Source organism: Ixodes scapularis, unplaced genomic scaffold, assembly GCF_016920785.2.
Source record: "Ixodes scapularis isolate PalLabHiFi unplaced genomic scaffold, ASM1692078v2 PGA_scaffold0__279_contigs__length_252992795, whole genome shotgun sequence".
NCBI lineage: Eukaryota > Metazoa > Arthropoda > Arachnida > Ixodida > Ixodidae > Ixodes > Ixodes scapularis.
Window position 1 is genome coordinate 24,720,204 of NW_024609835.1, and position 14,909 is coordinate 24,735,112.

At 43.4% G+C, this 14,909-nt stretch overlaps 1 pseudogene; it reads right to left on the reverse strand.

The window, feature by feature from the left end:
- Nucleotides 1-8,600: 8,600 nt before the first annotated feature.
- On the reverse strand, nt 8,601-10,890 carry LOC115319738 (annotated as a pseudogene).
- Nucleotides 10,891-14,909: the final 4,019 nt, after the last annotated feature.

Here is a 14,909-nt window from a genome sequence, read left to right on the forward strand (position 1 = left end):
GTTCCCTGTTATTTAAGTATTGTATATTTTGTTCCAATCGTTTATTATGTTTACTATTGTTCCCACTTTCCTCTGTAATGCCATGTGCCGTGAGGATAAAATAAATAAATAAATAAAATAAATAAATAAATATATGTCCTGAAAAATTGCGAGGACATTACGAACATGTTTTGCTCCACAATAAAAACGTGTCTCGCAAAAGTGCCAATCAATAAATAAAAAAAACGGAATGTTTTCTTTTTAAAGAGGGTGACCCTCTAAGGAACAAAGGCGAAAATTTATACCTCCTCTATTTCTTGCCCGACGCCACAAACGAGCGGCACTATATTGAGTCACTCAAATAAACCCGTTCCCCAAACGCGAGTTTCACGCCCAACAACACACATGCACACTCACACCTAAAAAAAAAAAGAAAAAAAAGTTTTTTGAACAGTCGCGTTGAAAGCTGGAGAACGGTGTATATCTATATATGCGTATGTATCTAGGCCTTTCTCCTGGGAACCATTCGTAACCCCGTGAGAGACCGACCGAGGGAACATCTCGGGAAAAATCCTCGCTCTCCAGAAGAGGTGTCGCTCTCTCCGTAACGAGGCCCACCCTTAGAAGCCCCGCCTTCCAGCTCCAGAAGGAGGACCACCGTCCGCAAAAACTCTGATCTCCCGAGCGCCAATCCGGGAAACACCTTTGCGACCCCAGCTTGACTATTCACCCGAGCCGCCGTGATAGACAGGGAGCACAGATGCCACGTGACTTGCTCCCTCTGCCCCAGATTGGCTGGGATGTGCCGCCAGGGCTCGCTCCCGGTTCACATTGGGAGCAGAGTGCCTAGATTTCAGTGTTTACGAGTGCGCGATCCGGGTCACGTGGTTTAACGGGCCACGTTTGCAACACGAGCTGCAAGGAAGTGAGGAAAGGAAAAGCGTTGGCCGCCCGCCGGCGTCTCCGCCCCTCTCCTCCTCCACCCCTTTGTCTCCTCGACATACGAATACGCGACGCGTGCGCAATTGCGATTAATCCTCGCAGGAGGTGTCCGACATTCAATTGCAAGTGCTCTCCCTGGTTTCGGTCGATCCCTCTCTTAAATCTCGGCTCTATCGTTGGAAGCCGAAACGTGGTGAAGCGAAAGGGGAGCGCGTCCCGGCATGCAGAAAGGCGAGCCTCTTGCGACGTCTCTTGGGGACGCCTTTTCGTCGGAAACCGCCCGAGGGGAGTCCCTTCCTCACTAAAGATGTCAATTGCTGAAAGGTGTCCTCCAGCCTGCTCCCGGAGATGGAGGAGAAGTCGACGCCGGGAACGACCTCTTGACTCGAGTCAGTCGTGCGCGCGAGGTAGCGGGGCCGGCCGTCGGGCCGTCGGCGGCGTCTCACTTAGGATCGATGTCACGGCCCCACGAGGCTCCTGGCTCGTCTTCGGGGGGGCCCTTCCCAGACACGACTCGGCACTCAAAGGCAGCACGGTGCTGCTCAATCAGGGCCAGCCGCCTGAATCGAGATGTGCGGTCCGACGGGCAGCGCGGCCGCACGTCGCTGAATGCATCGCCAGGCGACGACAGTTCGCGGCCGTCCTTGTTTGCTCTTCATTTTCGTTGTTGTTTGTTGCTGCTGTTGCTGTTGGAAGTATAGCGTAGCACGGCTTCTGAATCGTTTGATTTTTATTTGTCTCTTTTTATGACCGCAAACCCACGGCAGGTGTCCGTTCGAGGTGTCGTATCCAAATGCTCACAAAGAAATGTCATGGAAAGGACTGAAGTCAATTTTGATATGTTTTATTGACACCGCGAAATATTCAGAGGGTTTTATATTGCTTTTTGCGTTTTTATTTTATATAGCATATTATTCATTGGCAACATCCTATGATGGGTTAAGTGAAGACTTCAGGAAGTTTACTTTTCTTATCTTCGTTTTCGTTTTGCAGTGACATCACTAATTTTAGTGAAAATCTTCTGCATCGCGTTTCCACGTCTCATCCCAGATGCACGAATATGGCCATTGGTCGACCATATTGAGATAGTCACCCTCAGACGGGCGAAGCGTTGTCAAGCCTGGAAAGTTGCCATCCGTTTGGCACATTTTGATCACTGTCGTTCACCGAAATGGTGTGTTTAAACTTCCCGTAAAGGCAAGCCATTGCAACCTAAAGATCAGGATAACGTCTTTCCTAGGTGCAGCATCGCAAGTCAAGGTGGTTACGGAAATCGCGGAGCATAGAATGTACTCTGAGTATTTCATCCCTGACACGTGGTGAAGCTTGGCGGCAGGAGCCGGCCTAAGGACACCTGACAGCGTATTCCCGATTTTATTTCCTGTTTTGTATAAAAAGAACGGTCGCAGAGCTAAAACAAACAGATTTTTGCTATACTATGGGCATCAGTTCTTACATCGTAGCATTGCCAGCAAACACCGGCGAAAACATTTTAACCCACTTGAAAACGTTTTTTGCCTTTCTTCGAATAATACAAAATAAAATGTTTTGTTAACCTCCGCGGCCCCATTAAAAGTTCGGTGTTTTTTATTGTCAATGAGCCGTTGGTTCATATGGTCGAAATGGGACCCATAGTAAGATTTAATTTCAAACGCCTAGTGTCATGGTCAACCCAGTCGCTAGGGCCGAACGCCTTCTCATGTCGCTCCACTTGTAAATATTGTACTTGTTAACCCAGTCAGGCGTAGGAAAGGTGAAGTCATACTTGATGAACAAATATCGCACAAAAAGACGAAGACAAAGAGAGGAACCGAAAATACAGAAAACAGACAATTCCTTGCCTGTCTTGTGTGTTGCGTTCCTGTCCTTGTCCTCGTCTTTCTGTGCGCTATTTTTTCATCATGCTCAACCAGTACGAACTCGCCCAGCTTATCACCTTAGTATACAAGTCATACTCCTCTTCACCGAATAAGTGGAGTATCGTTATTTCACATACCGGACCAGCCTGGGGTTTACCTTTTTCATCCCATCTGCTTTCCCTTTCTTGTTGTAGTGTCCCCCATTAATTCTTCTTCGAAGCCCCCTAAAGAAGTTCGAGAGATTTGAACATTCCATCTTCACAAGCCACCTACGCTAGAAAGGGGACTCTTCCCGAAACTGCCGAGGTTTTAAAGGCGCGCAGAAGAGCGAACGACGGGGTATCTTAAACATTCCCGACAGCACTTAGCTTCGACGTGAGATTGGCTCTCCCCAGAGAGCAGCAGGAAAATTGAGATAAACGGCGCCGCACTCCAGCTCCATAAACGATGCCTGCCAACGCGACTTTATATTCCCCCCGTCCGCAACATAAACTTTCGCGTAAACTAGGCGACGCCTGTGGATAGGAGGGTTGGCCACCGACGTGCATCATCCATAGGCAATCATTCATTCAGAATTCGACACTGCTTTGTTGAGTTTTGTTTCTTTTGAATATTGGTTGCTTCGAGCTGCTTTTAGTTTCGTATCCGCTTGCGTTTGTAAGAGTGCTGGAAGCACGTATAGAAACAACAACAAAAAAAACTTTACTATAACGTTTCCATAAAAACGGAATAGCATTTGCATCTCATGACAGCTTATCGTGTTTTCAGCTCGAGCGGTTTACGCTCTTCCGCCGATGTACATATTTCAAGTTGCCCGCGGCGGTTTATTAGGTTTATTGACTTCTTTGAAAACCAAATTTCAGAAGCCGTCAACAGAACACTTTTACGAGTTAATGGGCATAGCTAGTATATTAGGCAGGGGAACATGAATAGTGAAATTTCAGCTCGAATCGCGTTCGAATGGAAGAGTGTCGTTGTTGCAAAAAAGTCGAAAGTGGTATCGGATGCGAACAGTGAAATGCATTGTAAATTTTTACACGACTTAAACGGGCCTGTGTTTCTGCGGTCTTCCTATGCCGACGTCGAAATACAATAGCATTTCTTATCTTCCATGGAGGGTATATTCCGCCGATTTAACTGCGACGAACCCCATGACGGTAAACTAAGCGTCAAATGCCCGTACAAAACTTATAAAACAGAGAGGACAAGGGCGGGAACAGGACAGGAACAGGACGGGAACAGGTTCTCGTCCCCTCTGTTTTATATTTTCAAGTTTTGTATCTCTTACCCAACACGCTCGTTTTCAAATGTAAATGCCCGTACATTTGCATTTGAATAATATGGTCATATTAAGCGCCTAATCACTTCTGTTCAGCTGACTATATTCTTCAGTCCGCTCGTTCATCTTGAAAGAAATTTTGAAGAATATGGCATATCCCAGTGAGCGTCTCGCCTTCAAACCCGCTCATGCGCGCGATGAGGAGGGGATAGTGGCACATAATAACCATCGCTTCACACGAGTCCCTCTTGAAACACTGTTTGAACCTCGTGTTAAAAATCTTGGGGGCTTTGGCTTATTCCTCCTAAAAAGACGTTCAGAAATGTGTTCTTTCTTCTAAATTTATCTATTTATCTCTCTCCCGCGCATGCACATGTGTTTCGTGCTATGGATCAGTCTTTGCAGAAGAAGGTTGTAAAACGCAAATTCAATCACATTAAAAAAAGAAAAACCTTACGTGTTTATTCTTTTACATGACACAGAGAACGGCGAAAGGCTAACATGAATAAAAAAGGTGCTATTAACCAGAGGTAAACCCGATTCACGTGGTTCGACTTTTTTTTTTCAATTTTGCAGCAGTGACGTTGGGTACTGCAGCTTCCACTATGGTTCCTGTGCCACAGGAGCGAAGTCGCAATTACGAGATAGCATTAAAATCCCACCATGTGAATTGGGCATTACACGACAAAATTAAAACAGCTGGCTGATGCGCCCACCCACCAAGCCCTACACTCCGTTTTACCCTACGTCCGGCCAAAGCTGACGCTAGTAGTCACTGCAGCCAATCCAACTCAGCGAATGCAGAACGGGCCAGAGCTTCGCGCGTTCGACGGCCACGGATCTCTATTGTACCATGCTGGATCGCGGCCAGCGCTTTACACCAGACAACTCAGGCAAATCTATTGGAGGAATTGGAGGTATAAATAAATATGAACTTTTTAAGGTTGTGCGAAGTGTCTTGTAAAGAAGATTTTATGAGATTTCGCAGGAATAGTAAGACAAATAAGTAAGGCAAGTGGTAGAAATTTTTCTTTGTTTCGTTTTTTACTTAGGGTTGAATGCGTTTGCAGCTGTCAAGCACTGGTCGACGGTGATGCCACTCGACCTTTGTAGAACAAGCCTCGATACGCGATCCAGCCTACTACAATAGACAACAGGAGTCACAACGGCAACCTCTTTCAAAATCTAAAGCCTCCGCGCTGTTTTTTCTCGGTCAGCTACGTCACAGCAGTTAGGCTAAGTGTTAAAAGCCAGCAGAGTGTTCACCACCGAGCACTTGCGATAATGCTGATGTTGCGTGCCAGATAGCCCAGGCACACCATTGTTTTTTCTTTATGCTTCGCCATTTTGGTTGTGTTCGTTCAAATTGGCGAGTGGGAGGTGTGTTGACGCGTGTGATGACTAGGATTAATCAACAATGACAAAGAAGAACACACGATGTGACGAGACAACTTTATTTATTTTTATTTTTTATTTATTTATACTACCGGCCGCCGTGGGGCGGCCAAGGTAGGAGGGATACATGGATCAAGTTTTACGAAAAAAGCAAGCACAGAGTGTGGCACCGCAGCAAAAAAAAAATTACATATATGATTACGAACACACAAAGAGCAGAAAAATATTCGTTTGAGGGGTATCAAGGCCTGAAACCTCAAAACTCTGGTAATTCGTTTATCGATGCTAGAAACAATGTTAGACAATTTGAAGAGACAATTTGTTCGGGTAACGCATTCCAGGCATGGATAGTGCGAGGAAAATAAGAGTATTTGTAACAGTCGGTCCTGCACTTTATTTCAGTGATTGATTTACTGTGTTTATTTCTTGTGAACCTAGATGTGTTGAAGTGAAAGTAATCTAGATAATCTAAGTTGTAGTTCCCATTTATTATATTAAAAATAAATTTCAGTCGATTGATCTTTCTACGTTTTTCTAAAAGCGGAAGGCCGGCCTGTACATAAAGCTCCGAAATCGAGGTGTTTCTGCCATACTTGTTAAATATAAATCTTAATGCCTTCTTCTGAGTTCTTTCTAATTTGTTAATATTACATTTTGTATAAGGATCCCACACGACGTCGGCATACTCGAGTATAGATCTAACAAACGTTTTGTACGCAATTAGTTTCGTTTTGCTCGAGCAGTCCTTCAGTTTCCTTTTTAATGCCCATCATTTATTCATTGCTTTTCGGGAGATAAAGTCAATATGTGAGTTCCCACGCAGATCTGAAGTTATGATTAATCCTAGGTATTTGTATTCACATACGGTATTTAAAGCGGTTCCTTGAAGAGTATAATTAAAATTCAGTGGTTTTTTTTCCTAGTTATCGTCACATGTGCACATTTTTGGTTATTTAGAGACATTTTCCAATCATCACACCATTCTGAGATCATTTCTAAACTCTTGTCTAAGACTACTTGGTCATTTGAGCATTTGACTTGCTTATAAATTATACAATCATCGGCAAATAAGCGAATTTGAACAGATCTGTCCACTGTAATGTCATTTATAAAAATTAGAAAAAGTAGGGGTGCCAGAAGTGATCCCTGAGGAACTCCAGATTCTACTTTTGATGTGGATGAGCGGGAATCCTGTATTTGTACAAACTGTTTTCTGTTATTTAAATATGCTCCTAACCATTTCAATATCTGTTCATTGTTTAATAAGGATCTCAGTTTGAAGAGTAGTTTTCCGTAAGGCACGCGGTCAAACGCTTTTGCAAAATCTATAAAAATTACGTCCGTCTGATATCTGGAGTCAATTGACTTTGCGAAATCATTCACAGTGAGCACCAGTTGCGTAACTGTAGATAAATTACGGCTAAAACCGTGTTGGTCTTTATTGAAAAAGTTATTCTCCAAGAAAAAAGACAATATGTTTAAACAAAATATGCTCGATCAATTTTGCACAGCTGCTCAAAATTGATACTGGGCGGTAGTTATTAACATGATGGGAATCTCCTGCTTTGAATATTGGAACTATTTTGGCAGTTTTCCAATCGTCGGGGATTCACCCTAATTCAATTGACTTATTAAAAATTACAAGCAAGAAATTTGAGCAGGATTCCGCATACCGTCTTAAAAAATGTTTGGAATCATGTCTGGTCCTACAGATTTTTTAGTATCAAGGTTAAGCAATGCTGCAAAAATGCCTTCTTTAGATATTGTAACACTCGGAATGCTTTTCGGTGAGAATGCTATAGTTGGATTCCGGTTATTATCCGGGGTATACACGGATGAGAAGTATTCGTTGAATGAGCTGGCAATTTCGAATGGATCATCAATTTCTGTTCCGTTCTGTGTTATAGCATTAATTGGCTGTTTTGATTTGATCATATATCGCCAAAATTTTATAGGATCGGATACCAAAAATTTATCTAAGGTCACATTATGGAAATATCGTTTTGACTCCTGAATCATTGACCTTAATTGCTTCCGAAGTTGTGTTATATTAGGTTTGTCTGCTCTTTGGTTTTTAATTCTAACTCTGTTTATTTTACGTTTGAGATGCAAAACCTCCCGAGTAATCCAAGGATTATTTTTTCGTATTCGTTTGCAACGTGTCGGTATAAATCTTTCTATACAGTACAGAACGGAATACTTAAATGACAGTCACATATCGTTAATATCTAATGCACGTTCACTTTGTTCACAAAAAATGTCAAATGATAATTCAATGCGATCTAAAATGCTTTCGTCTAGCGCTCTAGTGTAATCAGGCACTTTGATCAATCGGTCTGCTTTTTTAGTATGAAGGTCTCCGGCATATTTACACCAAACTAAATGGTGGTCAGATATTCCTTCTCTAACTTGGCAAGTGAACGCTTTACCCATTAACTCCTGAGATATAAATACGAGATCAAGGATATTATTGGTTGTGCCTGAAATTCTCGTGGGACATGTAACAATTTGCGTTAAATCATTATCAAATGCCATATTAACCAAAAGTTCTGAGTGCTTGCAATTAAAGTTTAAAGGTGTTAAATTTTCCCAGTTGATGCTGGGAAGGTTAAAATCACCTGCGATTACAATGTTTGAAAAACGTCGTCTTTGCAGATTTACAAAGTCGTATAGTTTTTCTAATACGCTTTCAGAAGCATTTGGCGGTCGGTAGATCGCGCGATCTACCGACATAATAGCCCGAGGAGAATCGGGCTATTATGAATACGCAACTTGACCCAGATGGATTCGATGTTCAAGGTATCGTGAATTAATGTTGCATTGATATTATATTAAAGAACTATTGCCACTCCTCCCCCTCTCGTATCCCGGTCTTTTCGGAAAATTTGATGTGTCGGTGGAATGATTTCGTTATCGGTAATATTATCGTGCAACCATGTTTCTGTTACTACAACTATATCAGGATCATCGGACAATAACATGTGTTCTAGTTCAGCAGTTTTATTTACTACACTTCTGGCGTTTACATTGATAAGAGTGAACGAACGAGATCTCGAGCACTGTTGTCATTCGTTGTTAGAGTGCGCGTGACTGTCGTCTCGTTGCCTCGAGTTAATCAGAATACGGACGTTTTTCACGGGATCCCACTGATAGCAAGAATTGCCAACTATCAACTTATCGAATCTTAGCACGACTTTCTCGCCCTTGTCACGGTCTTCTTTAGCACTGTTCCAGAGAAGCTTCCTTTTTTGTCTGATATGAATCGAAATGTCTTCAGATATTGATATTTTGGTTCCTTTAAGTTTCCGCGCATTTCTCAGGATGTTTTCTTTTACATTATAGTCAAAGAGTTTCAATATTACAGCCCAAAGGAAAAATCCATCAATGTAACCCTTTTTGGCAGTCAATGTTTTCTAGTGGACCGCTGACTGTGCCTGACTGTACGTCAAGCATGTCTGATTGGCCAACAAGTTACTCTGACCGACAGTCAAACTCCAGTCAGACTCTGCTTGTCGGCTTTCTGATGGTTTCCTGGTGGCAGTCGGCCGCCGCGAAATTCCATCGGGATGTCTTGGTGGCGATTCTGACTGTACATCGATTGTCTCTGACTGTACGTCAAAAAGCTTTGACGTGCAGACAGACGTACGGTCAAAGGACGTAAAGTTCGTTCGGACACCACTATTTCGTCAAATCTATGAATACGAAAAGTAATCTATGCACGAGAAAACGATTTCGGGACGTGAGCCCATAAAACCGCTGACGTTAGATATTTGACACGCAACCGACCGACAACCTTGATCAGAAGCCCGCCGAAGCGCCGAAAACGACACTTCGCTTCGCCCATAGAGGCTTCGCCGCTTCGCCGAGCTTTCATGAACGATCGCTCTCGACTCGTTTTGTTTGCCCGCTTGCTCCAACCTGTCGATCCTGCCAGGGTTCTACAATGACTTATGTTTTAGTAGAATTTCTACCCGACAAGACCCAGCCTGTTGTGAGTTCCGACGATGTAAGGGACTTTAGCGGTGTAGTTGAAGACGACAAGGTGTACCAGGTCTACTGGGCCGGTGACGCGCGAACAAAAGGATCGTTCTACGACGCGAAAGTACTCTACATGGCAGGTGAGTAGAACTGAAGTACGGCGAGTGATGCACGAGTGCTTTGTATAACATGCTGACGGCTTAACTGCATTTACAGCCGAAGCATCTCATGTAAAAAGATTAGTGAAATCGAATTTCGAAAACGGTTCCATAGCATAGCGGTTAAGGTGTGCGAGTTGTACGCAAGTGGTCGCGAGTTCGAATCCGCAATTATCCTGCTTTTTTTTTTTTTTCTCGAACCTTTTGTTTTATTGAGGCATTTGGCGATATTTATGAGTGCGTATAGCTTTACTCTTATATAAATGCTGCCCTTGTTGATAAAATTCCCTTGGCAGTGGCAGTCAGACGTCATCTGATGGACCATCAGATGACGTCTGATGGTCCATCACGTTCCACCAAGGCTGCTGACTGGCAGTCAGTGTCCCAAATTACGTACCTTGATGGAATTTTCAATAGGGAGGCCTTGATTTCCCCTTATTCGGTCTTCCAATCCTATGAATCCTCTCCACCTCAACATCTTCAATGCCTAGTTTGTCTTCAAGAATCTCACAGATGATAACGTTTTCTAGATCCCGCTTAGTTTCGTTAAGATTTTCAGGAATTCCAAAGAAGATTAAATTGTTTCTGCGCATTTGGTTTTCTAGGTCGTCTACTTTGTTCTCGAGCGAAGAAACTTTATTTTATTGTGAGCACAGTACTCGAAAAAATGTCAATAGCACCTATTCTTTCTTCGACCTTCCTTTAAGTGAATTTTATTTCCTTAATCGCCTCGAATATCTTATTTTGACCTACCAAAAGTTTTTGTAAGGTTTCTTCCGTATCTGGGCCTGAATTATTTTCAATATCTCCAGACAGTAAGAGGAGATTACACAAATCAAAGCACTCAGCGAAAATACACAGTAGCCGTTGTGGGTGCGGCAGCACAATGAGAAACAAATTGTTACTTCTCCATCCACAATGGCGTTTGCCACTAACCTGTACAATGAAAAGTGGTTTGAGCATGTTGTCGCGTAGGCTGCCACACCCACTGAACTGCTCCGGTTTCGGCGCCGTTGATATAGGCTTCTCGAAGGACGTTGCTGATGTTGGCCGGTTGGCGACGCCCTGGTCGGTGATTACAGTTTCGCTGGTGACTTGTGGAAACGGCGGCAATGGCTGGTGGACTGACGTTGCAGAAAACGCCCCGCCATGAAAGCGTGAGCCATCAGCCCAGTCTGCGGTGATCGAGGCGTCCGTCCATCCGATGTCTGTCCCTTTACGCTGGCTGGGTGGCCGTGTACCGATCAGCAGAGCAATCTGTACGATGAAAAGTGGTTTGAGCATGTTGTCGCGTAGGCTGCCACACCCACTGATGCTAGGCGGCTTGCTGTCGAAGAAAAGCAAGATGGAATGCAACGTAGAATGTCGGTGGATATTCGGAGACAATACAAGAGCCTTGATTTTTATTGCAGCGATATTAGTACAATTGCAGTTGGACACTTCTCGGGTTTCGCGCCGTCGACCGCGCTTCATATCGACGTAGGCTATTTTCGGCACTTCTCTCAAACATGCTGCATTTCCGTCTCGCTGCTCGACACGACTGTGACTTTACGCTGCACATCCCATCCTCTAAACGATAATAATCCCTAGAGAAAGAGAACAGGGGGAACAAGGGACAAGCACAAATCTCCAAAAACAACTAGGGGTCTGGAGCGCACGCCGGTGACCTCTCCATTTCCTGTCGAACCGCTTTATCGACTGAGCTAAGCAAGATTTTTTTGTAATATATTTATTCGACTAAGGTGACCAGGAGGTGGAGATCAATATCGCAAACGGGTTTTATCAGCTGCCACCAGTCGAACACCGAAAAGGGTGAACGGCTTGCATTTTAAGGTTACGATGTTAATTGCACTAACCCGTCAGCTGTTACATGGCGTCAGTTGACACCACATCGTGACATTGACTTGTCAAGTCACGCGACTCTGCGACGTCACGTGACATTCATACGTCGCGCGAAAATACGTAGTCACGGGACACAATGACGGCACGTAGAAACACAAACATATAACTGCTGATAATGAAACGAATAAAAACAAAGCGTTTTCGCTAATTGTACTAGAAATGTTCTCGGGCGATAAAACCAATAAAGTTAGGTGGGTGTTAAGTCGGTGAAACCACGGGCGTGAATTTAGGTGGAGCTAACGCTTGAAACTTAAGTGCGGTATACTGAAAGTGTTGTTCAGTCACCGCAATGTGGTGTTAGTTATTGTCCAATAATATTGCATAAGACTTTCAGGCAACCACACAAACGGCAGGGAACGGCTCATGCATGCAGATGCAGTTTTGTTGTTATCAGGATTTGAAACTTGGGCGCGCGATTTTGGAAGTGTTATTCAATTACAAGGCAGTCCTAGTTTCTGTCCAATAATACATTTTAACTGGGTCACGAAAAGCTATCCACCTAATACACCTTCATTGGTTTCCAAAACGCTATGGAATTTTCGTCCGGTATTTTACTGGCCTAACGCGAAATTCCCATGCGGGGTCATTGGTGCGCGCTCGCCCATTTACCGTTTATTCCGTACACCTGCTCCAAAATGACACCTTAGCGGCTCCGGCGTTACACCTCAGCTGTCGCAGTGTTTCACCCGGATTGCGTAAGTGCCCTGACTGTTTTTTTCGTCCCGCGTCGGCAGGAGCGGTTACAGCAAATTTGTGGGTTAACACTTCAGAAGTGTGTGTCTTTGTGTGTCTGAATGTTTGGGGAAAGTGGGCCGAGGCACCGAAGGTTCACATGTTCTAGCCAACGCACGAGCAACGATGCGACCAATGAATTACGGCAAAATTTGGGGAAGAGTTTAAAGTTATAAGGTCTTCAAGGGTATGTCAAACAGTCTTGCAGCTTTCTTTTAGCTCTATAATTTTATGTTCATGCTTTGTCCCACACGGTTATGTACTGCTATACCACTCTGCTCCTTTCTGAATTCTCAGCGTGGCACAGTATGCATTTATAGACGAGCTGCTACTTCCGATGTGTTTTGAAACATTTTGTTGGGTTTATTTGGCATGCTAGACACCTGCTCAGAATATTATGCTTCATGATTACCTTCTCTGAAAAGTTATAAAATAGTGGGTCCCCACTCCTTCTTTATACCTTTTGTCCGGACTGTCGTTGAGAAGCAACGAATTTTAAAGTGTTTCCATTTTCTTCCAATCTGTACCAATTTACTACATTTGGTAGTATTTTGGTATCTGGCAAACACCTTTAGTCTAAAGTATTTGCTATTCTATCTTAATTACATTTTTTTATGATCTTGGACTGTGTATCTCAAGTACGTTTTGGAACCTTGGGAAAAATTGACATGATCAAGCTACAGAACTAGCGATCGTTATACTTTTTGGGCAAATCTGAACCGATTGCAAACTTGGAGCCGAGCAACCGAACACAGAACAGAAAACAAGGCACTAGCAAAACGCAGTCTCCAAATGCCACCAAGAGACCGAATTGATAGCCCCAAGTACGCCCGCCTCTGTGTCCTTTTGTCCAATTGTCCGCATTTTGTTTTTCAAGCTTCTTTTGAATGGCACGTCACCTTCTGTCTGGAGCTACAGTGGTTCCGTCAGCGGAGAATTGTGGCGCCAACGCTCGGTACGATGTGACGTTAGGTACGATCACAAATAACCACTTTTGGAAATCAGATCTTCGGCGAGTTTCAGTATGAGGATGCGAGCACTGGCTCTCTGCCGGCCAAAGGAGCTAGATCCTACTGGCTTTATTGAGCTGCAGTGACGAAGATTTGGCTTCTCCAAAGCTCCCTGTTTGCCCATTGTGGCTCACCTTCGGCTCCGAAGCTCAATCAAAAACGCTATTTTCATCTCCTTCCAAATGCGGGCATTTTTTTGTGTCTCAAAATCCTCAAAACTAGTTTACACACCAGGTGGCAAAAAACTGGTAGCGAAGCGCTTGTGAATTTTAATGGTTGAATTTTGACCATCTGGTCTTCAGTGCATCACGAATAATTTGATCTTGTGTAGAGGGGCAAGGGAAGGGGGTATAGAAGCGGTTTTGTAAGCATTCTTCCACTATTTTTTTTCTTTGTTTCGTTTACCTTCGTAGTATTCCTTATTTTTTGATGGGCTGAAGATACAGGTACACGTTCTCGCTTTCAACTTGGGGGGGGGGGGGGGGAGCAAAGTTCTCGCTTTTGGTTGTTAATCAGCAACAGAAGCCGATTCACTTGAGTAGATAATTCTCCCGAGCGTGCCTATGTGTCGTTTACTTGCGCGCTCATCGACAGGTCTTGCTGCTTGATCAAATTATGGTTAGGTTGTTATGGATATGCAACGCGGACAACGTGTACACGTCAAGTCCCCCGAATGGCGGCGGGGCATATTACGAACTTATTGCAGAATGCGTCATGAGCCGGTCCCGCAGTTAAATGCAGGGAAAGTTTCATGTCTACAATACAACCGTCCCGTTTGTCCCTAAAATATTTCGTCACGCATTATGTTGCATATCAAATTATTTCGGAGTAAATTTTAAATGCAGCAGTTAAGGCGCTTCTTGAATGTCATAAAGATCACAGCTAAATTAGGTTCTCAGAGAAGTCATCACAAATAGACTACCCCTCTCTGACTCTTATTCTTATTCTTCAAAGTGCATTATCGATTTGACCCTTGTAATTGAGGATAACGTTTGAACCGTTGTCTTTATCTGCCTTCGCGCTAGCCCATAGTAGTTTTCGTATTCCTAGCGTTTCTTTCGAAGAGGCATTTTAAACCAGACATTTTTTACCCTTTCGGCTTGAAAAAGTTCCGTAAGACTTCCATGTTTTCGTTATAATTGTATAGTTTCATAATAACAACTCCAGTGTTGTTTTCACGTTTAGCCGGCAGTCTATGGATTTGTTCAACAGACTCCATACTTATCCCTAAAACCCAAAAAAGAGGTCCTTGACAACTTTATCTTTAATGTATTTTTGCGTTTCGTTTATCGTTTTAGGGATACCAAATACAATGAAGTTATTTTTGAGGCTTCTATCTTCTAGATCAACCGATTTTCTTTGGATTTCTTTCACAGTGCTCTGTAAACTACGGACAACTTCGTCGCAGACGTTTACGGATTGGAAGTCACTCTTTACCCGCTGTATTCTTGCAAATAGTTTCTCAATCTTTTTTTTAAATTTCTTTTATACTGCAATACCCTCAATGTCTTGATGGGCGTTACTGACGAAGTGGGCACATAATCACACACAAAGAAAACATAACAGAAGCAAAAAAAAAGCAACAAAAAATGCCACTATACATTTTTAAAAATATAATTAGGAAGAGACGTTTTAAATAAATCAAGTGATTGTATTTGTGGAGGAACGGACTCGA